The 26,331-nt window shown below is 44.8% G+C and overlaps 1 pseudogene; it reads left to right on the top strand.

Moving 5' to 3' along the window:
• Positions 1-150: 150 nt before the first annotated feature.
• On the top strand, positions 151-23,524 carry LOC123482577 (annotated as a pseudogene).
• Positions 23,525-26,331: the final 2,807 nt, after the last annotated feature.

Raw genomic sequence — 26,331 nt, 5'->3', positions numbered from 1 at the left:
TTCCAAAAGGGTTCTTCGGCTGTACCCAGAGAATAACCCTTTGGGTTCCATGTATAAGCTTGTTTTGCTCCTTTGTTTGTAAACAATGCAATTGTAAACAAACATTGTATGGCCTTCAAATATGGTTAAAACTATATATTTTTGAATCTCATGGATTGTCAGTCCTTGCATCATAGCTCTGTCTTTGAGAGTGGTTACATTTCTCCTACCCCATCCCTCAGCTGTTTACCGAAACAGTGAACTGCGGATTTCCCCTTTAACTCTCTGCCTTCTTCTCTCTCTCTCTCTCTTGACAGGCGCGTTCATGGTGCTCTATGTCATGCTGTTGGTGGTGGTGGGGGTTCCCCTGTTCTTCATGGAGCTGGCTGCGGGCCAGTGTATCCGTCAGGGCAGCATCGGTGTGTGGAAGCACATCTCCCCCAAGCTGGCCGGTATCGGCTACTCTAGCTGCATGGTGAGCACAACAGGGGTTGGGTCCCAAATGTCACCCTATTTCCTACAGGATGTACTTAATTTGAGCCTGATTCTCACAGCAGGAAAATAATCCTGCAGCAACAAGAAATTTCAATTATTATGTAGATTTTAAAGTTGAAATTACAAACCTTAGAAGCCTTTTTAAACCTTGAATACACTAAAATTAACATTTCCTGCTGTGCAGGAAAATTCTCTGCAACAACAGAGTGTTGAAATGAAGACAGCAGATCTGTAGTGCACTACTTTCAACCAGAGCAGCAGAGCCCCAATAGGACCTGGTCAAAAGTAGTGCTGCACTTTATAGGGAATAGGGTGCCATTTGGGACGCATACAGGGACTAGTTTCTCAATTAACTAGCATCACACATTCCTACCATACACAAGGGACTGCTTTCATTTGGTTACCATTCGGTTGTTTGGTTGGGACTGCTTTCATTTGGTTACCATTCGGTTGTTTGGTTGGGACTGCTTTCATTTGGTTACCATTCGGTTGTTTGGTTGGGACTGCTTTCATTTGGTTACCATTCGGTTGTTTGGTTGTGGTGACATTTTTATTTATTTATTTATTCTGCTTGTCATGAGAAACATTTGGACGATGTCCAAAGGAACATTTTGACTTCATGTCATTATTCAACATCCAAGGAACCTCCCGCCATGCCCCTTGATTTGTCACAATGTTGCTAGACTGTTCCTAGAATGTTTTCAAAAGGAACGTTCTCAGGAATTAAAAACACTGGACAAATCCAGGTCAGAGAACATAGGCTGTTCCCTGGCCTGACATAAATGTTTTGGGAGCCAAACATTGTCACTAGGGTGACAGTTAAGGCCTAATGTTGAGGCTATAGATCTGTGGTGAAGGCATTCACTGGATTTCCAGGATAAGTCAAAAACAGCTCCATGCATGTAGAATGCATATTTGAATGAAGTTCAATGAAGTAACCATAAGAACTATACGTTTGTAGCGGGAAACAAAAATACTACAGAAACAGCATAGTAATGCCCCAAAATAATTCTCCCAGAACAGGACATTTTGTATGGATCACTTATCCAGGAAAATCAGTCAACAGTGTGAATATTTACATTTAAGTAATTTTAGCAGACGCTCTTATCCAGGGCGACTTACAGTTAGTGAGTGCATACATGATTTATTTATTTTATTTTTCATACTGGCCCCCCGTGGGAAACGAACCCACAACCCTGGCGTTGCAAACGCCATGCTCTACCAACTGAGCTACATCCCTGTCTCTTAGTGTTGTTAACAGGTCCTGCGCCAATGACTGTGGACGTGTTTGGAACCTGACATTAAGCCCTGAGGCAAAGAAGAACAGCAGAACACTTTGCAGAGATAGACTGGTGTAGTCTAGCTGTCAGAATCAGTCAACTAGGTTTAACCATGCAGGAGGTCTTATAAACAGCATAGTTAGAGTGGGAGTTAACTCCATTATCAATGTTTGTCTGAATGAACACTTTCTATTTATTCACCTTATGTCTGGTAAACAGAGATGCAAAACAAACTGACTCGGACACCTGTGTGGCTCGAGAAGGCTAGAGGTTTGTGCGTGTGTGTGTGTGTGTGTGTGTGGTTAGGGGAACGATCTCTCTGTAATGTGAGAGAAGTAGTTGCACACTCCTCTCTCTCCTGTGTTGGTATGGTGTATGCACTGTCACCCTATTGGTTAACACTGATGCCCTATTGGTTAACACTGACACCCTATTGGTTAACACTGACACCCTATTGGTTAACACTGACACCCTATTGGTTAACACTGACACCCTATTGGTTAACACTGACACCCTATTGGTTAACACTGTCACCCTATTGGTTAACACTGACACCCTATTGGTTAACACTGACACCCTATTGGTTAACACTGACACCCTATTCATACTCATTCTTTCAGTGTTGGTCTCAGGGAGCTGCTATAACAATATTTAAAGGGATAGTGCGATATTTTGGCAAATACATAACCAGAGTCATAGGAGTTTATGATTTGATGTCCCTGCGTGCAGTTTGAAGGAAGTTGAATGTAGTTTCGCGAGCCATTGCCAACTAACGCAATGAATGGAAGTCTACAGGTGCAGCTAGCATGTGTTAAAAACTCCATTAACACTTGCCTTCCTTCCTCAGGTGTGTTTCTTTGTGGCTCTCTACTACAATGTCATCATCGCATGGAGTCTCTTCTACATGGGCAACACCTTCCAGTATCTTCTACCCTGGGAGCAGTGTCCCATCGACATAACCACCAATAACACTGGTATTCACTAGCTCTGTGTGTGTGTAGTATAGCATTTTGTCCCCACAAGGTTAGTTGTACAAGACTGTGTGTGTGTGTGTGTGTGTGTGTGTGTGTGTGTGTGTGTGTGTGTGTGTGTGTGTGTGTGTGTGTGTGTGTGTGTGTGTGTAATGTGTGTGTGTGTGCTAGGTAGGGTAGGGTACATATCATGCTTCTCCTTATTTTTGTGTTTAGATGTCTAATGGACACATTGTATTCTACAAGTTTGTGTATGTAAACTCTATAAATCTCACGCTCGCTCGCTCTTCCTTCTCTTCCTTCCTTCCTTCCTTCCTTCCTTCCTTCCTTCCTTCCTTCCTTCCTTCCTTCCTTCCTTCCTTCCTTCCTTCCTTCCTTCCTTCCTTCCTTCCTTCCTTCCTTCCTTCCTTCCTTCCTTCCTTCCTACCTTCCTCCCTCCCGCGCTCTCTCTCTCTCTCTCTCTCTCTCTCTCTCTCTCTCTCTCTCTCTCTCTCTCTCTCTCTGCCTGTCTTTCTCTGTCTGTCAGTAAAGGAATGCTCAGGTAGCTCCCCTACCTCATACTTCTGGTTCCGGAAGGCTCTAGACATCACAGACTCCAATGATGAGTCTGGCGAGTTTAACCCCATCATGACAGGCTGTCTGCTGGCTGCCTGGGCCATCGTCTGTCTAGCCATGATCAAAGGCATCAAGTCCTCTGCCAAGGTAAGGACGCTCTCAGTTAATCTTTTTCACAACATATAGCATGTTACAAACAATATAAGGAGTCACCACCCTCCTTGACCCTAAGTAGTGTTGCCCCCAGCCACCACTAACCATGATTCTGGTAGGCTAGTAGTTAACACGCTAGCTGTGAAAGAAAGCGGCTGAATTCTGTTGTAGGCAAAAGCAAAGTGTTTTTAAATGTTACATTTAAATTGTTCAATGTTATGCCTATGTCCTCTTTCGTTGGCCTAGTCTTGTTAAATGTTTTTTTTTAATGTATAGTTTTAAAAGAGAATGTAGAATGTAATTTCATGAATATTGATTTAATCCAATATAGTCTTAAGGGACTTAGTCTGTGTCCATGAACCCATCCCTATATCTCCCTATAGGTAAAGTTAAAGATACATTCTGAGATTCAAAAAACAACAAAACGGCAGACCCACCACCTGTCCCAGTATACAGCTGAGGAATGTGGCTAGAGAAATAAAACCCCTCCCAAATCCATAGACATTATTTTAGAATCTAGATGAAAACGTGTAATGGTTCCTAAATTTGAATTGTAATGATCTTCTCCATAGGTGATGTATTTCTCCTCAGTCTTCCCCTATGCTGTGCTGTTCATTTTCCTCATCAGAGGCTTGATGCTGGATGGAGCCATAGAGGGAATCGCCTACATGTTCTACCCTAAAGTAAGTACAATAATAATAATAATTATTATTATTATTATATTAGATTTAATTTATATAGCGCTTTTAATTACAAGTAGAATCTCCAAGATGTACAAAGACACTTTAAAACAACAAAAACAAGAATTAAGCACTCTAGAGAAGAGGACCAGAGAGGACCAGAATTTCAATTCACTTCCTGAATTGACAGAATGAAATAGAATAGAATTCAGTCTTATGCTGTATCTCTCTCTCTCTCTTCTCTCTCGCTCTCTCAGTGCATGCTGGGAGTTTTTTGGAGTTTGAGTGTTTGGTGTGGAGGGCTTGTTCTAACTAATTTCTTGTTTCTATCCTTGTTTTCTATTTTCTATGGTGGAGGGTTAATGCACTTGTTTTAGTGGTACCCACTGTTTTTTATTTTCAAAGTTAGAGAGGAAGAGGACAGAGGTTTAGTTTCCTGGGGTTTTGAACAGTGAGGTGTGAGCGATGGCTTCGCAGCCTAGCGCGGAGGAGACGCTGTCGTTACGGCATGGATTCAGGTGTGTTCCCGATAATGGAATTAAGGTGGAGGAGGTTCTGCTCGCGGTCGGCGAACAGGTAGGAGCTGAATTTATACATTCCGCATCCAGAATGAACAAAGCTGTGGTTGTGTTCATGAAAAGAGCAAATTTGGTGGGTAGGCTCATTTCAAGTGGAATATTTGTAAGGGGTGTGTTGGTGCCAATTTCTCCTCTTTCTACCCCTTCGACCAGGGTGGTAGTTGCAAATTTGCCTCAGTTTATTACGGATGGTCAAATCAGGAAGGAGTTGAGTCGTTTTGGTAAGTTTGCTAGTGGTTTTCGTGTACTGTCGGCAGGTTTTCATGTTTCTGAACAACAATGAGCAATAGTTAATTGTGCACTTTAAAGTGAGGCATGGGGAGGGGCTCTACACAGGTTTTGCCAGTACAGATAGTCTACAGTGCTTTGAGTGTGGGGATTTGGGGCATAAGAGCTTTGCGTGCCCACATAAAGGCCGTAGACAAGGTGAGGGTTCAAGCACCAGTGGGGGAAATCGAGGTCAACGTGCAGGGGGCCATGAGACACAGGCAGCAGAGGCTGGGCCTAGTCATGCGACAGATGGTAGTGTAGGTGAGGCTGGGTCTAGTTGTGTGATGGATGGTGGTGTAGCTGAGGCTGGGTCTTGTCATGCTATAGATGGTGGTGTAGATGAGGCTGGGTCTAGTCATGCTATAGATGGTGGTGTAGATGAGGCTGGGTCTAGTCATGTTATGGATGGTGGTGTAGATGAGGCTGGGTCTAGTCGTGTTATGGAGGGTGGTGTAGATGAGGCTGGGCCTAGTCAGGTTATGGATGGTGATGTAGATGAGGCTGGGCCTAGTCAGGTTATGCTAGTGGATGAGGAGAGTATAGTGGGGAAGGGTAAGCGACTAGGAGGGGTGGAGGAGGGTGTCAAGCGGAAGAAGAAAAGGGGGGAGAAGAAAGGAGGTGGGAGGGGAGAGGCTGGTGTGGTGAAAGGCACCAAGGAACCTTTGCCTGGTTCTGGGGGGGAGGCCCTGACTAGAGAGGAAGGGCAGGTGGTCACGTTGGGAGATGGAGATGAGGAGGCGGAAGGTGAGTCTGAGGAAGAAGCCGATGAGGAGGATTTCTTTTCAGACTCCTCCTCAATGGGTCCAGAGCTGACAGCCAGTCAGTCAGACGGGTCAAAGTACACGGTGACGGAACTGTCAAGGTTCCTGAAGGAGACTAAGGGGAAAAAAGTTAATCTTGAGGCTTTTTTTTGCGATCCAGGAAAGTTTGTAAGATCAGTGCAACATGCTATGAAAAATGAGGGGCATGGTGTCCTCTCACCCAGGAAACGGTTTAGGTTGAGGAAGTGGGTCACAACTGTGCGTAAAGGTCTACCTTCAGACACTGTTTAAATGAAAGTTTTCTTTCTGGCACTGGAGCTTTTTGAGCTTTGCTATTGGTCTCTTCCTTTGCTGGCTTTTCTCCCACTTCTTATGGAGACTCTTTGGGTAGGCTCGCTTAATATTAATGGCGCCAGAGATGCGGGAAAGAGGAGTGTGTTGGGTGAATATGTAAAACAAAAAAAATTACAAATGTTGTTTCTGCAGGAGACGCATAGCGATGTGGTGAATGAAGTTGATTGGGGGCTCTGGTGGAAAGGGGCAAGTGTGCTGAGCCATGGGACAAATGTTAGTGCAGGGGTGGCAGTCCTTTTTGTACCGGGTCTGTCTGTAAAAATGTGCTCCTCAAAGAGGTGTGTACGGGTAGACTGCTTGTAGTAAAGGCAGAAATTTACAACAGGGGTTTTGTCTTTATAAATGTGTATGCGCCCAACACAGGGAGAGAGAGGGGGCTTCTATTTGGGTGTCTTAGAAAGGAACTCTCACAGGTAGCGCCTGAGGAGACGCTGGTGGTCGGCGGGGACTGGAACTGTACGATGGATTTTACGAAAGACAGAAATGGGGAGGAGCCTCATTCAGGCTCAGTGGGGGTGTTAAGGGACATTATTAATCAAGTTGACCTAGTTGATGTTTGGAGAACTAGACATCCCAACACAAGACAATATACATGGGTGAAGGTATTTGGGGCTAGGGTGAGTGCAGCCCGGCTTGATCGATTGTACATGTCCAGGAATCAGAGCAATGGGCTGTTGGGCGCTACCATTCTCCCGATGGGTTTTTCGGATCATCACATAACCATGGCTCGGCTGTCTATTTCACCAGGGCCTCGGCAGTCATCCTATTGGAAGTTTAATGTAAAGCTCTTACAAGATGCCACTTTTTGCTCAGGTTTCCAGACTTTTTGGGAAAGGTGGGGGCAGCGAAGAGAGGAGTATGAATCTCTGAGTCAATGGTGGGATGTGGGAAAAGTCCAAATTCGGCTTTTCTGCCAACAATATACAGCTCTCTCATCCTCAGAGGCTAGGAGAGTATTGGGGGAACTTGAGCATAGTATTAGTGAGATGGAGGTAGAGCTGGTGGGGCAAGGCAATGTAGGCATCCAGGTTAATCTAGCTGAACTGCGTAGGGACCTGGGCAGTTTTTTCCAGGTTAAAGCAAAGGGAGCACTTGTAAGAGCTAGGTTCTCCATGCTCAAGGAGATGGATGCTCCCAGCTCCTTCTTCTTTGGTTTGGAAAGACAGAGCGGTGAAGCCAAGGGTATGCATTGTCTACGGCTTTCGGATGGGCGGGTGACCTCTGTGGTGGGGGAGATGCAGGAGCGGACTGTGGAGTTTTATACTGAATTGTATAAGGCATAACTGTGTGATCCTATGTGTGCTCAGGTTTTGTTTGCCGAACTCCCTAAGCTCTCTCTAGTACAGAGGGATGAAATGGACATTCCCCTGTTGTCCCATGAACTGGCAGAGGCCGTAACCCAGATGTCCCCCGGCCGTGCACCGGGGGTCGATGGACTCCCAGTGGAGTTTTATAACTGGACTTCTTTTGCGTGTTGCGTGAATGCGTCGGGGTAGGAGAGTTGCCGATGAGCTGCCGGCGGGCGGCTCTGACTCTCCTGCCCAAAAAAGGGGACTTGTGTGAACTTATGAACTGGAGGGCTGTGGCATTGCTCTGTGCGGACTACAAGATATTTGCCAAGGTCCTCGCTAACAGACTAAAGTCCCATCTGGACTCTATAGTACACAAGGACCAGACATATTGCGTACCAGGGCGCTTAATCACGGACAACTTGTTCTTAATCAGGGACATGTTGGACATGTCGAGAAGTTCTAATGTGAACTTTGGTCTGGTCTCTTTAGATCAAGAGAAGGCTTTTGATAGAGTGGACCATGAGTATCTGTTTAATGTGATGTCTGTGTTTGGGTTTGGGGAAAGGTTTTTGGCCTATGTGAAGATGTTGTATGCTGGGGCATCATGTATGGTTAAGGTGGGAGGGGGGCTCAGTAGGCCAGTCTGGGTGAGGCAGGGCATTAGACAAGGATGCCCTCTATCAGGGCAGTTATATACACTAGCCATTGAGCCTTTTTTGGGCCTGCTACGCAGGAGACTTCAGGGAGTGTGCTGGACAGGCATAGCAGTGTCAGCGTATGCAGATTACGTTTCTGTGATGGTCAGGGATGGTCAGGATATGCAGGCACTAGAGAATAGTCTGAAGGTGTACGAGGGAGCTTCGTCAGCTAAGGTAAACTGGGGAAAGAGCAAAGCTCTGTTATGAGGGGCATTGGGGGATAGGGCCCCTCCTCTGCTTCCAGGGGGGTTGCAGTGGGGTTGTGAAGGGCTTAAAATATTGGGGGTGTACCTGGGCTCGGAGAGGTGGGTCAGGAAGAACTGGGAGGGGCTGTCACAGGCAGTGGTGTCAAGACTGGCCAGGTGGAGGTGGCTCCTGTCCCAAGTGTCATATAGAGGGAGGGTGCTGATAATCAACAACCTGGTGGCATCTTCCCTGTGGCATAAACTGGCTGTCCTCAACCCCCCGCCGGCTCGCCCGCAAGCTGGTGGATTTTTTCTGGTCGGGCCATCACTGGCTGAGGGTGGCAGTGTTGTATATGTCCGTAAATGAAGGAGGACAGGGCCTGGTGGAACTGGAGAGCAGGGTGGCTGCATTCTGACTAAAGGCGGCACAGAGACTGCTGTACCATACTGATGTCGGATGCAGGGAGCCAGCATGCGCGCTGCTGAGGAGAGCTGGCAGATTAGGGTTGGATCGGCAGCTATTCCTCATGAGGCTGGAGGGGCTGAGTACAGCAGGACTCTCTGATTTTTACTCTGCGGTGCTGAGGGCCTGGCAGCTACTAAGGCCCACATGAGAAGGGGGTGTGGAGCCTGGGCTGTGGGTATGGGAGGAGTCTATCTTCCACAACCCAGTCATCCTTTTGAGATTGGTTCAGTCAGCCACCCTGAAGAGGCGACTGATGGCAGCGGGATTACTAAGACTGGGTGACCTGCGACTGCTGGGAGAGGATGGATGGAAAACCCCAGAAGTCCTAGCAAAACAAACAAGACTAACATCTCTTAGGCTGCTGGAGAGATTCCTGGGGGAAGTCCAGGAGGCACTGTCTGAGCCGGTAAGGGGGGTGTTTGAGCAGCCAAGGGGGGAGGGGCCACCAATGTTTCCGTCACTGCACGTGACGGCAGAGACTGGGGACTGGCAAGGGGGTCTGGAGGACTTGTGGGGTTGGGAGGTAAAGCCCTCTACAACCTCTGTATTAAGGTAAGGAACATTATGAGCCTAACAGGAGTGAAGGCACATCAGTGGCAGGGGGCATGTGGGGCGGAGAATATGGTGGGTTTTAGATGGAGGGGGCTCTATGAACTCCCAGTACCAAAGAGGTCAGGGGACCTCCAGTAGAGGGTTTTACATGGAGCCCTGGCCACTAACAGCTGGTTAGCACGGGTTGAACTGGGAGTCGGACAGGGGTGTCCTTTCTGTGTCATGAGTGAAACTGTGATTCATGTGTTTTCTGTGTGCGCCAGGTTAATGCCTTTAATGTCTCAGTTGGAATGTCTGTGTGAGAGGTTGGGGGTGGGTTTTACTGTCGGGATGAAGAACATCGCCGGAGAAGATGGCTGCCGTTTTACAGCCCTCTAACCATTTGTACTATTATGTGTGTTTTTCCGCGTTATTTGTAATTTATTTTGTACATAATGTTTCTGCCATCGTCTCTTATAACCAAAAAGAGCTTCTGGATATCAGGACAGCGATTACTCACCTCGTATTGGACTAAGATTTTTTCTTCAACGAGGCGGCCGCGAAGGATATCATACAGACACCCGACAAGGCCCAAATCCCCGTCATTCGCGTGAGGAAGAGACTGAGATATCGTGGACGTAGATCGGGGTGCCTTGTAAGGATCCGACGGCGAGCGAGTAAACTGCCTCTTCCATCAATCCTATTAGCCAATCTTCAATCATTGGATAACAAATTAGATGACCTAAGATTACGGTTATCCTACCAACGGGACATTAAAAACTGTAATATCCTATGTTTCACCGAGTCGTGGCTGAAAGACGACAATGATAACATACAGCTAGCGGGCTATACGCTACATCGGCAGGATAGAACGGCTGACTCCGGTAAGAAAGGGGTGGCGGTCTGTGTATATTTGTAAACAACAGCTGGTGCACAAAATCAAATACTAAGGAAGTCTCGAGGTTTTGCTCGCCTGAGGTAGAGTATCTTATGATAAGCTGTAGACCACACTATTTACCAAGAGAGTTTTCATCTATATTTTTCATAGCTGTCTATTTACCACCACAAACCAATGCTGGCATTAAGATTGCACTGAATGAGTTGTACAAGGCCATAAATCAACAGGAAAACGCTCATCCAGATGCAGCGCTCCTAGTGGCCGGGGACTTTAATGCAGGGAAACTTAAATCCGTTCTACCTAATTTCTACCAGCATGTTAAATGTGCAACCAGAGGAAAAAAACTCTAGACCACCTTTACTCCACACACAGAGACGCATACAAAGCTCTCCCTCGCCCTCCATTTGGCAAATCTGACCATAACTCTATCCTCCTGATTCCTGCTTATAAGCAAAAACTAAAGCAGGAAGCACCAGTGACTCGGTTAATAAAAAAGTGGTCAGATGACGCAGATGCTAAGCTACAGGACTGTTTTGCTAGCACAGACTGGAACATGTTCCGGGATTCTTCAGACAGCATTGAGGAGTACACCACATCAGTCACTGGCTTCATCAATAAGTGCATTGATGATGTCGTCCCCACAGTGACCGTACGTACATACCCCAACCAGAAGCCATGGATTACAGGAAACATCCGCACTGAGCTAAAGGGTAGAGCTGCCGCTTTCAAGGAACGGGACTCTAACCCGGACGCTTATAAGAAATCCCGCTATGCCCTCCGACGAACCATCAAACAGGCAAAGAGTCAATACAGGGCTAAGATTGAATCGTACTACACTGGCTCTGACGCTCGTCGGATGTGGCAGGGCTTGAAAACTATTACAGACTACAAAGGGAAGCACAGCCGTGAGCTGCCCAGTGACACAAGCCTACCAGACGAGCTAAACCACTTCTATGCTCGCTTCGAGGCAAGCAACACTGAAGCATGCATGAGAGCACCAGCTGTTCCGGATGACTATGTGATCACGCTCTCCGTAGCCAATGTGAGTAAGACTTTTAAGCAGGTCAACATTCACAAGGCCGCAGGGCCAGACGGATTACCAGGACGTGGACTCCGAGCATGTGCTGACCAACTGGCAAATGTCTTCACTGACATTTTCAACATGTCCCTGACTGAGTCTGTAATACCAACATGTTTCAAGCAGACCACCATAGTCCCCGTGCCCAAGGACTCTAAGATAACCTGCCTAAATGACTACCGACCCGTAGCACTGACGTCTGTAGCCATGAAGTGCTTTGAAAGGCTGGTCATGGCTCACATCAACAGCATTATCCCAGAAACCCTAGACCCACTCCAATTTGCATACCGCCCCAACAGATCCACAGATGATGCAATCTCTATTGCACTCCACACTGCCCTTTCCCACCTGGACAAGAGGAACACCTACGTGAGAATGCTATTCATTGACTACAGCTCAGCATTCAACACCATAGTGCCCTCTAAGCTCATCACTAAGCTAAGGATCCTGGGACTAAACACCTCCCTCTGCAACTGGATCCTGGACTTCCTGACGGGCCGCCCCCAGGTGGTAAGGGTAGGTAACAACACATCTGCCACACTGATCCTCAACACGGGGGCCCCTCAGGGTTGCGTGCTCAGTCCCCTCCTGTACTCTCTGTTCACCCATGACTGCATGGCCAGGCACGACTCCAACACCATCATTAAGTTTGCCGACGACACAACAGTGGTAGGCCTGATCACCGACAACGATGAGACAGCCTATAGGGAGGAGGTCAGAGACCTGGCCGTGTGGTGCCAGGACAACAACCTCTCCCTCAACGTGACCAAGACAAAGGAGATGATTGTGGACTACAGGAAAAAAAAAGAGGACTGAGCACGCCCCCATTCTCATTGACGGGGCTGTAGTGGAACAGGTTGAGAGCTTCAAGTTCCTTGGTGTCCACATCACCAACGAACTATCATGTTCCAAACACACCAAGACAGTCGTGAAGAGGGCACGACAAAGCCTATTCCCCCTCAGGAGACTGAAAAGATTTGGCATGGGTCCTCAGATCCTCAAAAAATTCTACAGCTGCACCATCGAGAGCATCCTGACTGGTTGCATCACCGCCTGGTATGGCAACTGCTTGGCCTCCGACCGCAAGGCACTACAGAGGGTAGTGCGTACGGCCCAGTACATCCCTGGGGCCAAGCTTCCTGCCATCCAGGACCTCTATACTAGGCGGTGTCAGAGGAAGGCCCTCAAAATTGTCAAAGACTCCAGCCACCCTAGTCATAGACTGTTCTCCCTTCTACCGCACGGCAAGCGGTACCGGAGTGCCAAGTCTAGGTCCAAAAGACTTCTCAACAGCTTCTACCCCCAAGCCATAAGACTCCTGAACAGCTAATCATGGCTACCCGGACTATTTGCACTGCCCCCCCCACCCCATCCTTTTTACGCTGCTGCTACTCTGTTAATTATTTATGCATAGTCACTTTAACTCTACCCACATGTACATATTACTTCAACTATCTCAACTAGCCGGTGCCCCCGCACATTGACTCTGCACCGGTACCCCCCTGTATATATAGCCTCCCTACTGTTATTTTATTTTACTTCTGCTCTTTTTTTCTCAACACTTTTTTTGTTGTTGTTTTATTTTTACTTTTTTTGTTAAAAATAAATGCACTGTTGGTTAAGCATTTCACTGTAATGTCTGCACCTGTTGTATTCGGTGCATGTGACCAATAACATTTGATTTGATTTGATGGGGTACAGGTATTCAAATAAGGAAAAGGAAAATTGTGTGTTGTTGAATTTTCTGTTTGCTCAGTCAAAGTTAGCTATTTGGATAATAAGGAGGAACAGGGTCAAAGGTGGAGGGATAACAGACCCTTTACTATTATTTAATGGGATGGTCTCTGCGCGCCTTAGGGTGGAATTTGAGTTTTATAAAATGATAAAAAGTGTGGAGATGTTTCAAGAGATATGGTGTGTTGGGGGGGCTGTCTGTATAACTGGGAAAGATGGTCTGGATATACGGTTGTAGAGGTGGTGAGGTTTGGGTTATTGTGATGTGTGGTGTTGTTTTTGTATCGTGGGGTAGAGGAAAAGGTGAGTATGCAGTACAGGGGATATTGGTAATTTGTTTATTTTATTTTAGGAGGGGGTGGGGGGTGGGTGAGGTTTTAATGAAATGAGGATGTACCATTAAAGAAAGACAAAAAGTCAAAAGTCTCTCTCTGTCTCTGTCTCTGTCTCAGATAGAAATTTGGGCTGAGGTGCAGGTGTGGCGGCAGGCAGCCACACAGGTGTTCTTTGCCCTCGGCCTGGGCTACGGCTCTGTGATCGCTTACTCTTCCTACAACCCCATCCACAACAACTGCCACCGCGACGCGCTCATGGTCTCTTGCATCAACTTCATGACCTCTGTGCTCGCATCACTGGTGGTGTTTGTAGTGCTGGGCTTCAGGGCCAAGAACATTGCCCTGAACTGCGTCACCCAGTAAGTATGGAGTCAAGGGGGGATGGTGTGTGTGTAAGTGAGAGAGAGACAGTGTGAGAGACAGTGTGAGAGACAGTGTGAGAGAGAGAGAGTGTAGATCATGTAACTGAGAAGTTATGTGTAATGTCTGCTGCACGTCTTATGTTGATGTAACACTCCTTGACTCATGCTGGGGAAGGTTTCAGCCCAGTTTAAAGGGATAACTTACTTCACTGAAATAAGGCCCTCTAATTTAAAATGTGTTTGCGTTGGCATCTCAATAGTGTTGAATCTCCTTTTCTTTAAAAAGATAATTAACCCAATTTACAAAATCACATATTGCTTTCCGTTGCCCTTTCCTGCAGTCAAATGACCTAGTGGCCTCATGGGTGGAATGTTTTTAATATTTTTCATAATTTCATAATTAATAAACATTATTTTAAGAAACCCGCCGAAAATCTGTTGTTTCTATGTCAAACGGTTTTGTTATATTTCAGCATTTGTGGCACAAAACCAATGCAAGTCTATATCTCCTGTATTAGCATTTTTCATGCCTCATGTCCAGATCATCCTAAACTGTCGACAATTGATTGTGTAGGTCAGTGTTTCCCAACTCGGTCCTCCAGTACCCCAAACAGAACACATGTTTGTTGTAGCCCTGGACAAAAACCCCTAATTCAACATGTCAAGGGCTTAATGATTATTGACAAGTAGAATCAGGTGTGCATGTCCAGGGCCACAATAACAATATGTTCTGTTGGGGGTACTGGAGGAACCAGAGTTGGGAAACTCTGGTGTACCTCAATTAAGTTACTTTAACATGATTTGGATATGAAGTGCGAAAAATGCTAATAAAAATGGCATTTGGAGACAGTGGCCAGGTAAACAAAACCAAAACATGGATTGTTGTCTTGCATTGTCCATAGACTGCTTACAGGTTAATGAAAGCAATATGTAATTTTGTAATTTTGGATCAACTATCCCTTTATATATCATGGCATTATTATGGAGACATATCCAAGACATGTCCATATGTACACTCTTAGAAAAAAAGGTGCTATCTAGAACCTTAAAGGGTTCTTCGGCTGTCCCCATAGGAGAACCCTTTGAATAACTATATTTGGTTGCAGGTAGAAATAACCTTTTAGGGTTCCATTTAGAAGCCTTTCTGCAGAGGGTTCTACATGGAACTCAAAAGTGATCTACCTGGAACCAAAAAAGGGGTTCTACCTAGAACCAAAAAGGGTTCTCCTATGGGTCCAGCCAAATAACCTTTTTGGAACCTTTTTTTCTAAGAGTGTAAGCATACCTTCAAATAAAATGTTACCAATGTACCTGAAGGGAATTGCGATATTGAGAGCTTGGAATTATAATATTCTATCTGCAATTTTGCCCAAATGGAGTTATTGACCTAGCCTTGTTCTGTTCAATGTTCTCTACCTATATACAGTGCCTTGCAAAAGTATTCATCCCCCTTGGCGTTTTTCCTATTTTGTTGCATTACAACCTGTAATTTAAATGGATTTTTATTTGGATTTCATGTAATGGACATACACAAAATAGTCAAAATTGGTGAAGTGAAATGAAAAAAATAACTTGTTTAAAAAAATTCAAAAAAATTAATTACGGAAAGGTGGTGCGTTCATATGTATTCACCCCCTTTGCTATGAAGCCCCTAAATAAGATCTGGTGCAACCAATTACCTTCAGAAGTCACATAATTAGTTAAATAAAGTCCACTTGTGTGCAATCTAAGTGTCACATGAACTGTCACATGATCTCAGTATATATACACCTGTTCTGAAAGGCCCCAGAGTCTGCAACACCACTAAGCAAGAGGCACCACCATGCAAGCGGCACCATGAAGACCAAGGAGCTCTCCAAACAGGTCAGGGACAACGTTGTGGAGAAGTACAGATCAGGGTTGGGTTATAAAAAAAATATCTAAAACTTTGAACATCCCACGGAGCACCATTAAATCCATTATAAAAAAATGGAAAGAATATGGCACCACAACAAACCTGCTAAGAGAAAACTCACGGACCAGGCAAGGGGGGCATTAATCAAAGAGCCAACAAGGAGACCAAAGATAACCCTGAAGGAGCTGCAAAGCTCCACAGCGGAGATTGGAGTATCTGTCCATAGGACCACTTTAAGCCGTACTCTCCACAGAGCTGGGCTTTACGGAAGAGTGGCCAGAAAAAAGCCATTGCTTAAAGAAAATAATAAGTAAACATGTTTGGTGTTTGCCAAAAGGCATGTGGGAGACTCCCCAAACATATGGAAGAAGGTACTCTGGTCAGATGAGACTAAAATTGAGCTTTTTGGCCATCAAGGAAAACGCTATGTCTGGCACAAACCCAACACCTCTCATCACCCCGAGAACACCATTCCCACAGTGAAGCATGGTGGTGGCAGCATCATGCTGTGGGGATGTTTTTCATTGGCAGGGACTGGGAAACTGGTCAGAATTGAAGGAATGATGGATGGCGCTAAATACAGGGAAATTCTTGAGGAAAACCTGTTTCAGCCTTCCAGAGATTTGAGACTGGGACGGAGGTTCACCTTCCAGTAGGACAATGACCCTAAGCATACTGCTAAAGCAAATCTTGAGTGGTTTAAGGGGAAACATTTAAATGTCTTGGAATGGCCTAGTCAAAGCCAGAATCTGTGGTATGACTTAAAGATTGCTGTACACCAGTGGAACCCATCCAACTTCAAGGAGCTGGAGCAGTTTTGCCTTGAAGAATGGGCAAAAATCCCAGTGGCTAGATGTGCCAAGCTTATAGAGACATACCCCAAGAGAGTTGTAATTGCTGCAAAAGGTGGCTCTACAAAGTATTGACTTGGGGGGGTGAATAGTTATGCATGCTCAAGTTTTCTGTTTTTTTGTCTTATTTCTTGTTTGTTTCACAATAAAAAATATATTGCATCTTCAAAGTGGTAGGCATGTTGTGTAAATCAAATTATACAAACCCCCAAAAAATCCATTTTAATTCCAGGTTGTAAGGCAACAAAATAGGAAAAATGCCAAGGGGGGTGAATGCTTTCGCAAGCCACTGTAGTACTCTAAATACCCCAGCTCATGTTGTTAAGTTAATAAGGATATGAGATAAAAATTGCTCACACCATTCAAAACAATAAGGGTTGGTAACTTTAAAGCCAATTATCTCAGAATCAACTTTTTGCAGAAGGAACCTTACAATTCTAAGCTCACGCTACGTCACCTCCAACCCTTCAGAAATCTGGGGCTGTTAAACGACATGGCCACACATGGAACCAACCATCACTGGTGGTCATGGTTCAACATGTCTGATCCTGCCTCCGTCACCATACCTGAATAAAGAGAGTGGTACCATCACTACGGCTCCCAGGTGGGGACAAACATCACCGACTGTGACCTGGATGAGGAGATGAGCAAGGTGAGGGTCATATTAGGTTTTAGGGGGCTTGTGGTTCAAATCCTGTTTTCAGAGAGAATGGAGAAAGGAGTCCTTTGTATTTTTTATTAAGTTATTTATAAGGAGCTGTCTTTACCTCCCTCTAACTGTTTCCCCTACCTTGTATTCCCTCTCTTTCTTCACCCCTTAAAACCTCCTGTTAACACCTTGCCCCCCCCTCCATCCCTCTTTCCCTCCCTCCTTCCTTCCTCCCTCCCTCTCTCTCTCTCTCTCTCTCTCTCTCTCTCTCTCTCTCTCTCTCTCTCTCTCTCTCTCTCTCCCTCCTTACTCTCCCTCCTTCCTTACTCTCCCTCCCTCCCTTCCTCTTTCCCTCCCTCCCTCCCTCCCTCTCTCTCTCTCCCTCTCTCCCTTTCTCTATTCCATTGTAACCCCCCCTCTCTAACACATATCTCGCTCAAACCCTCTTCATTTCAATACTTTATTAAGAAAGGCAGGATACAAATATCATTATAAACTGGGTGGTTCAAGTCCTGAATGCTGATTGGCTGACAACCATGGTATATCAGACCGTATACCACGGGTATGAAAATACATTTATTTTTACTGCTCTAGTTACATTGGTAACCAGTTTATAATAGCAAGGCACCTCGGGGGTTTGTGGTATATGGCCAATATACCACGGCTAAGGGCTGTGTCCAGGCACTCCGCGTTGTGTCGTGTTTTAAGAACAGTCCTTTCACGTATATTGGCCATATACCAAACCTCCTCGGGCCTTATTGCTTAAACATTCAAAGAATACAGGTTACAAATATCAACATACTCCACATAGAATACAGGTTACAAATATCAACATACTCCACATAGAATACAGGTTGCAAAAATCAACATACTCCACATAGAATACAGGTTACAAATATCAACATACTCCACATAGAATACAGGTTACAAATATCAACATACTCCACATAGAATACAGGTTGCAAATATCAACATACTCCACATAGAATACAGGTTACAAATATCAACATACGCCACATAGAATACGGGTTACAAATATCAACATACTCCACAGAATACAGGTTACAAATATCAACATACTCCACATAGAATAAAGTGTTTGTCCCTCTTGTCCCTCTCTCTCTGACACCCAGGGTGTGGAAGGGACGGGCCTGGCGTTCATTGCCTTCACAGAGGCCATGGCCCAGTTCCCTGCCAGCCCCTTCTGGACCACGCTCTTCTTCCTCATGCTGCTCAACCTGGGCATGAGCACCATGTTCGGCACCATGCAGGGAATCCTCACCCCCCTCATGGACAACTTCAGCCTGCTGGGACGCCACAGGACCATGCTCACTGGTAATACACAAACATTCACACACACGAATGCACGAATACACAAATACACCTAAATAGCTGTGTTCTTTGTCAATATGGTTCAGTGTGTCACTAAATAGCTGTGTTCTTTGTCATTATGGTTCAGTGAGTCACTAAATAGCTGTGTTCTTTGTCATTATGGTTAAGTGAGTCACTAAATAGCTGTGTTCTTTGTCATTATGGTTCAGTGAGTTACTAAAGAGCTGTGTTCTTTGTCATTATGGTTTAGTGTGTCACTAAATAGCTGTGTTCTTTGTCATTATCGTTCAGTGAGTCACTAAATAGCTGTGTTCTTTGTCATTATGGTTCAGTGAGTCACTAAATAACTGTGTTCTTTGTCATTATGGTTCAGTGTGTCACTAAATAGCTGTGTTCTTTGTCATTATGGTTCAGTGAGTCACTAAATAACTGTGTTCTTTGTCATTATGGTTCAGTGAGTCACTAAGTAGCTGTGTTCTTTGTCATTATGGTTCAGTGTGCAGCTGTGTTCTGGGCTTTGTGATCGGACTTTTGTTTACCCAGCGCTCTGGGAACTACTTTGTTACGATGTTCGATGACTACTCTGCCACAATGCCCCTGATCATCGTGGTGGTCTTTGAGACATTCGCTGTGGCCTGGGTGTACGGAGCTGACCGGTAAGGCGTCCAAACGGGTTTGCCAATACCAATGTATTAGTATAATACCAATGATGTACAGTACTCCTTTCTTTGGATAATTTATTCATGTTTTCTTTTCTATGTCACAAATATTTGCGATGTCCCTGTGTAATACGCTATGAAAGTCCTGCCTACTTCCTGGATCATGTCCCACGCTGTTTTTGAATGGCCTTCAAGATTATATAATCAAATTCATCAAAACGCGGTCATTTAAGATATACACTGAGTGTACAAAACATTAAGGATACCTGCTCTTTACATGTCATAGACTGACCAGGTGAATCCAGGTGAAAGCTATGATCCCTTATTGATGTCACTTATTATATCCACTGCAGTCAGTGTAGATGAAGGGGAGGAGACAGTTTAAAGAATGATTTTTAAGCTTTGAGACAATTGAGACATGAATTGTGTATGTGTGCCATTCAGAGGGTGAATGGGCAAGACAAAATATTTAAGTGCCTTTGAACGCGGTATTGTAGTAGGTGCCAGGCGTACCGGTTTGAGTGTGTCAAGAATTGCAACTCTGCTGGGTTTTTCACGTTCAACAGTTTCCCGGATGTATCAAGAATGATCTACCACCCAAAGGACATCCAGCCAACTTGACACAACTGTAGGAAGTATTGGAGTCAAAATGGGCCAGTATTCCTGTGAAATGCTTGTCCATGCCCTGACAAATTGAGGCTGTTCTGAAGGCAAAAGGGGGTGCAACTCAATATTAGGACGGTGTTCCTAATGTTTTGTACACTTAGTGTATGTAAAATTATATACGTATTCATGCTTTAATTTACTTCTAGCTGTTGCCTTTCATGAAGGTTTTCGATTGCATTTTCTTTTTCGTAATTGAAAACCTTCATAGAAGGCATTGGGTAGAAGTAAATTAATCCACAAATACGAATATAATATTACATACATTTTAAATGACCGCGTTTTGATGAATTTGATCATATAATCTTGAAGGCCATTCAAAAACATTGTGGGACATGATCCAGAAAGTAGGCGGGACTTTCATACAATATGGTGGAAATTATTTCTGTGAAAGTACAGTGTTATACAGTGTAGGAACAGATTGTTACATAGTAACATTTTTCACCTAGTCGGCTCGGGGATTAGAACCAGCGACCTTTCAGTTACTGGCACAATGCTCTTACCCACTAAGCTACCCGCCGCCCCAGATTGTACATAGTAACATCTTCATATAGATTAAGTTACAATTTTTCTACAGATTGACCAATGGTGTTTATATAAATAGTGAAGAGAACAGGTTGCAAAATCGACCCCTGTGGTACACCTTTATGTACTTCAAGACGTTCAGACTTAACCCCATCAATCATGATGGCCTGAGTTCTGTTACTAAGATAATCATGAAACCATGAACAGGCGTCAGATAAATATTTAGCCTTTCTGATTTGTCTTACACAATGATTCCTCAGTTGCTTAAAAGCTTGTCAGTCCGGGCCTAAGCCTGTGTTCCTGGCCTTGACCCAAGCATCAACTATTTTATGAATGACTACTGATACATCCGGACTGTACCAGGCTTTCGATTTACCTTAAACCCTTAATTTCTTGAAGGGAGCCTGATTATCCACAATAGTATTGAAGACATCTGCAAAAAGGCTCAAAGCTAAATCAGGTTCAGGGATATCTGAAATACAATCAAGCCGCTGATAGGCAGGGTGGAACTGTTGCCATATTGTGGACACCTATCTAATCCTCTAACATCTCCACAAGTGTCTAGTGGGCTAGAGGCTATAGGGGTTGGTTTGAGATTCAGGATCTGTGATGATGACACATCTAGCATCTCCTTTCCTCCCAAGCTTCTTGGATGACATTGAGATCATGCTGAAATGGCGCCCCCCGGTGCTGTATAAGTACCTGTGGAAGTACGTGTGTCTGTTTGCTATGGTGGGACTGCTGGTGGCCAGTCTACTGCGAATGGTCTTCAAACGACCGACCTACACAGCCTGGAACCACACCACGGTGAGATACCCCTACAATGGCCCAGGTCCCTGTTCCTGGCTAGCTAGATGGATGGCTTCCTTTTGACCTTCCTACCTTCCTTCCTTCCTAACTTCCTACCTTCCTTCCTTCCTAACTTCCTTGAAGTACATAATTTTCTCAATTGCTTGATTACACTCACCTTCTTTGTTCACTCTCTTCTTATACCTCTCTCTCTCTCCCTCCTTCTCACTTTCTTTCTTTTCTCTCTCTCTTTCACTCTCATCCCCCTTATACACTCTTAGAAAAAAAGGTGCTTTCTAGAACCTAAAAGGGTTATTTGACTGTCCCCATAGGAGAACCTTTTGAATAACCTTTTTTGGCCCAGGTAGAACCCTTTTGGTTCCAAGTAGAACCCTTTTGAGTTCCATATACAGTGGGGGAAAAAAGTATTTAGTCAGCCACCAATTGTGCAAGTTCTCCCACTTAAAAAGATGAGAGAGGCCTGTAATTTTCATCATAGGTACACGTCAACTATGATAGACAAAATGAGAAAAAAAAATCCAGAAAATCACATTGTAGGATTTTTAATGAATGTATTTGCAAATTATGGTGGAAAATAAGTATATGGTCAATAACAAAAGTTTCTCAATACTTTGTTATATACCCTTTGTTGGCAATGACACAGGTCAAACGTTTTCTGTAAGTCTTCACAAGGTTTTCACACACTGTTGCTGGTATTTTGGCCCATTCCTCCATGCAGATCTCCTCTAGAGCAGTGATGTTTTGGGGCTGTCGCTGGGCAACACTGACTTTCAACTCCCTCCAAATATTTTCTATGGGGTTGAGATCTGGAGACTGGCTAGGCCACTCCAGGACCTTGAAATGCTTCTTACGAAGCCACTCCTTCATTGCCCGGGCGGTGTGTTTGGGATCATTGTCATGCTGAAAGACCCAGCCACGTTTCATCTTCAATGCCCTTGCTGATGGAAGGAGGTTTTCACTCAAAATCTCACGATACATGGCCCCATTCATTCTTTCCTTTATACGGATCAGTCGTCCTGGTCCCTTTGCAGAAAAACAGCCCCAAAGCATGATGTTTCCACCCCCATGCTTCACAGTAGATATGGTGTTCTTTGGATGCAACTCAGCATTCTTTGTCCTCCAAACACGACTAGTTGAGTTTTTACCAAAAAGTTCTATTTTGGTTTCATCTGACCATATGACATTCTCCCAATCCTCTTCTGGATCATCCAAATGCACTCTAGCAAACTTCAGACGGGCATGGACATGTACTGGCTTAAGCAGGGGGACACGTCTGGCACTGCAGGATTTGAGTCCCTGGTGGCGTAGTGTGTTACTGATGGTAGGCTTTGTTACTTTGGTCCCAGCTCTCTGCAGGTCATTCACTAGGTCCCCCCGTGTGGTTCTGGGATTTTTTCTCACCGTTCTTGTGATCATTTTGACCCCCACGGGGGTGAGATCTTGCGTGGAGCCCCAGATCGAGGGAGATTATCAGTGGTCTTGTATGTCTTCCATTTCCTAATAATTGCTCCCACAGTTGATTTCTTCAAACCAAGCTGCTTACCTATTGCAGATTCAGTCTTCCCAGCCTGGTGCAGGTCTACAATTTTGTTTCTGGTGTCCTTTGACAGCTCTTTGGTCTTGGCCATAGTGGAGTTTGGAGTGTGACTGTTTGAGGTTGTGGACAGGTGTCTTTTATACTGATAACAAGTTCAAACAGGTGCCATTAATACAGGTAACGAGTGGAGGACAGAGGAGCCTCTTAAAGAAGAAGTTACAGGTCTGTGAGAGCCAGAAATCTTGCTTGTTTGTAGGTGACCAAATACTTATTTTCCACCATAATTTGCAAATAAATTCATAAAAAATCCTACAATGTGATTTTCTGGATTTTTTTTTCTCAATTTGTCTGTCATAGTTGACGTGTACCTATGATGAAAATTACAGGCCTCTCTCATCTTTTTAAGTGGGAGAACTTGCACAATTGGTGGCTGACTAAATACATGTTTCCCCCACTGTAGAACCCCTTAACACAGAGCGTTCTACATGGAACCCTAAAGAGTTCTACCTGGAACCAAAAAGGGTTCTATCTGGAACCAGAAAGGGTTCTCCTGTTGGAACAGCCGAAGAACCCTTTTGGAACCCTAAGAGTGTATGTCTTCCTCTCTCTCCAGGCATCAGAGACAACTCAGGAGTACCCAGGCTGGGCCCTGGCCATGTTGGCCATGCTGATCCTGGCTGCCACCCTGCCCGTCCCTGTTGGCTACATTCACTCCTGGCTGAAGAACCGTGCCATGGGCCCCGAGGGGGAGCTCGGGGGCCAGGAGATAGACCGAGAGAGGTACACCAAGTGCAACTCCAGCGACGCCCTGGACTCCAACTCCCAGCATGCCCCCTCGGTGGAGGATGATGGCCGACCCAGGGCTAGCTTCCTACCGCTGGGCCTTGACCACTACAGACTCCTCCCACAACAGGAAGATATGGAGGAAGAGGAAGAGGATACGGTGTGAAAGAGGGGGTTGAGAATCGAGGGACGAAGAGAGGAGAGCGACAGTGGGAAAGAGAGCCTCACTTTAGAGAGGGTCCAAGAGAGAGAGAGAGAAAGAGAGATGGGGAGAAAGAGAGCGAGAGAGAGAGAGAGAGGGAGCGTCTCTTGACTGAAATAGTGGAAAGTACTCCACTTATATCCCCAGACTTTTAATTGATAATGAATCTTAATAATGAATAACTATGTATATGACCGTTCATCCATATTACCAAAGAAATCTAACATTAGCACAATGGAATACCCTGTATCCTTAGTGACCTATCATAAGTGACCTATCATAAATTACCTATTATAAGTGACCTATCATAAGTGACCTATCATAAATTACCTATCATAAGTCACCTATCATAAGTGACCTATCATAGTTGACTTATCATTATACTGCTAAGTACTGTAACAAGTGCCTTATGGTTCAACTGCCGTATTAACGCACCCAGGATCCTATTTCTTGAACTGTGATGACAGTTTCAACTAACTGCTCACAGGTAAATGATATGTATGAATTGTATTCTTAGGTTTCTTGTAGTGTGACTTGATTCTGCTCCAAAGACACACTTATGTAGGTGAGGAGTTTAGAGGGAAGCGAAGAGGCTGAGTATCAAGGACTTTAAAGTCCAACTTGTATATTGTATAATAAGACAAGTAGAGGCTCTGATCCAGAGAGCCACTTGAAATATATATTGGATATATTCAGGAAAGTAAGGAGAGGAATTTGGGGCAAAGATTGGGGAAGTTGTGAAGTGGTACTTGGTATGACCAGTGACCACCCATAAACAAATATCCTGCCACAGTAACTTGTGAAGGGTGTTTAGAAAATAACATGCCTTGTGTCTGAGGCAAGAGAACAATCCCCATAGCTGAGTCCCCACCAGGGGTCATGTCGCCAGGCAGAACCAGTGAGCTAGGTGTCTAATAATATATTTTGGACATACTGTATATCCAATTTAGAAACACTTGAAACAGAAATTGTATTTTTGACTCATACTTTCAATGAGCTGCAACTTTAACCTTTATGATCTAGAGACCAAGGGTGCACAGTTTCAGTCCTCAAGTCGGACTACTCCTTTTCAAACTATCGTTCCGATCCTAACCATACTGTGCTGGCTCTGATCTTTTCTTTTCATGTTGTCCTTTCCAGGCCAGCCCAGTTCAGCTCAGCTCGGAACGGATCGGCTCAGTAGTGTGAAAAGGACAGTTTTTTCATCCTTGCCTTGTTACCAGAGACTGATTTGTCGCTGGGAAACTAGGTGTGTGCACACGTCAGCCAATCATGAATGGACCATAAGTACCAGGGAGAAACACTAACCCAGCAAGACTGTGGATGTCGAGGACCTGCGTTTATGCACCCTTGATCAAGACAATCAACTGTTACTGTATTTCTCAGTGTGGAGTTTACCCAGGTCAACTGTTACTGTATTTCTCAGTGTTGAGTTTACCCAGGTCAACTGGCTAACTCATTGATCCTGCCTGGTGAGATTACCACCTAGCTCTGCGCATTCATGTCAATAGATATAAACTGGGATTTCTGAGTGCTTTACCTGTCAAACAAAGCTAGTATCTGCAATTGAGACTGCAGAGAGAACAGAACCCTCCACAGTTACAACTGGGATGTAGACTTCTCAATGATTGTACAAACATCATCATGGCAACACTTAACATGACTTAGGCCTTATTAGTAACTATACTGTAATAATAGAAGTAATGATTGAATACCAGACATGTACCCAGTTACAGTCATCTTCCACTTCTTTTCCATTTAAATAGTATTTGAAATTTGTATTTGAAAAAAATACAAATTCAAATTCATACGAAAAAGGGAATCCAAAAGTAGTGACAATTCCAGAACTTGTTTACGACCCTGTTATTACATGGTAATTACAAAGCTTATTTCATTGATAGTTCATATGGTATAACAAGGTGAGGCCTATGGTGTCAAGTGTAGCCGGAAACATTACTGTACTGGTCCAGGTCAGGTATGGGCAACTCCAGTCCTCGGGGGCCTGATTGGTGTCACACTTTTGCCCCAGCCCCATGATCTTCGGTTTAGAATGCAATTAGTTTAATCAGCCGTGTTTGCTATGTATGGGTGAAAAGTGTGACACCATTCCGGCCCCAGAGGACTGGAGTTGCCCATCCCTGCTCCAGGGGACTGGAGTTGCCCATCCCTGCTCCAGGGGACTGGAGTTGCCCATACCTGCTCCAGGGGAATGGATGACAAAAAGTGAGGGAGACTGAAAGACAGATACACAGTCCTGGGTTCACTAAGACCTGAGGGTCAAATATACGTCCTGAAAGCTGGGTCGTATTCATTAGGGCACACCATAGCAAAACGTTTTGCAACAGAAAACGAAAACAATTGTTTCTTATTGTTCAGGTATCCCCTGCCTGTTTCAGTCAGTTTTCTTCAGTTTGGTGCATAATAAACAGACCCTGTTGAGACCGTGAGAGGCCACATTGGCATAGAGCCTCTGCACTCCAGACAATCAAGGCAGCTTTGTTTTTGTGTGTGAGTTTATTACAATCTTCCCAACGCCATAGAGGTTTGCTTGCAGTGGCAGAGGAGCAATATGTTTTACTGTGTATTGTGAAAAAGCTTGTGCTATTATGCTGCACTTTCATCTTAGCTTGATCCATGTTGAGGATGGGTTTCATCTTAGCTTGATCCATGTTGAGGATGGGTTTCATCTTAGCTTGATCCATGTTGAGGATGGGTTTCAGCTTAGCTTGATCCATGTTGAGGATGGGTTTCAGCTTAGCTTGATCCATGTT

The sequence above is a fragment of the Coregonus clupeaformis genome, chromosome 35 (genome assembly GCF_020615455.1).
Source record: "Coregonus clupeaformis isolate EN_2021a chromosome 35, ASM2061545v1, whole genome shotgun sequence".
NCBI classification, from domain to species: Eukaryota; Metazoa; Chordata; class Actinopteri; order Salmoniformes; family Salmonidae; genus Coregonus; species Coregonus clupeaformis.
Note: the sequence above shows the minus strand (reverse complement) of the source record. Positions and strands in the feature narration are given on the sequence as shown.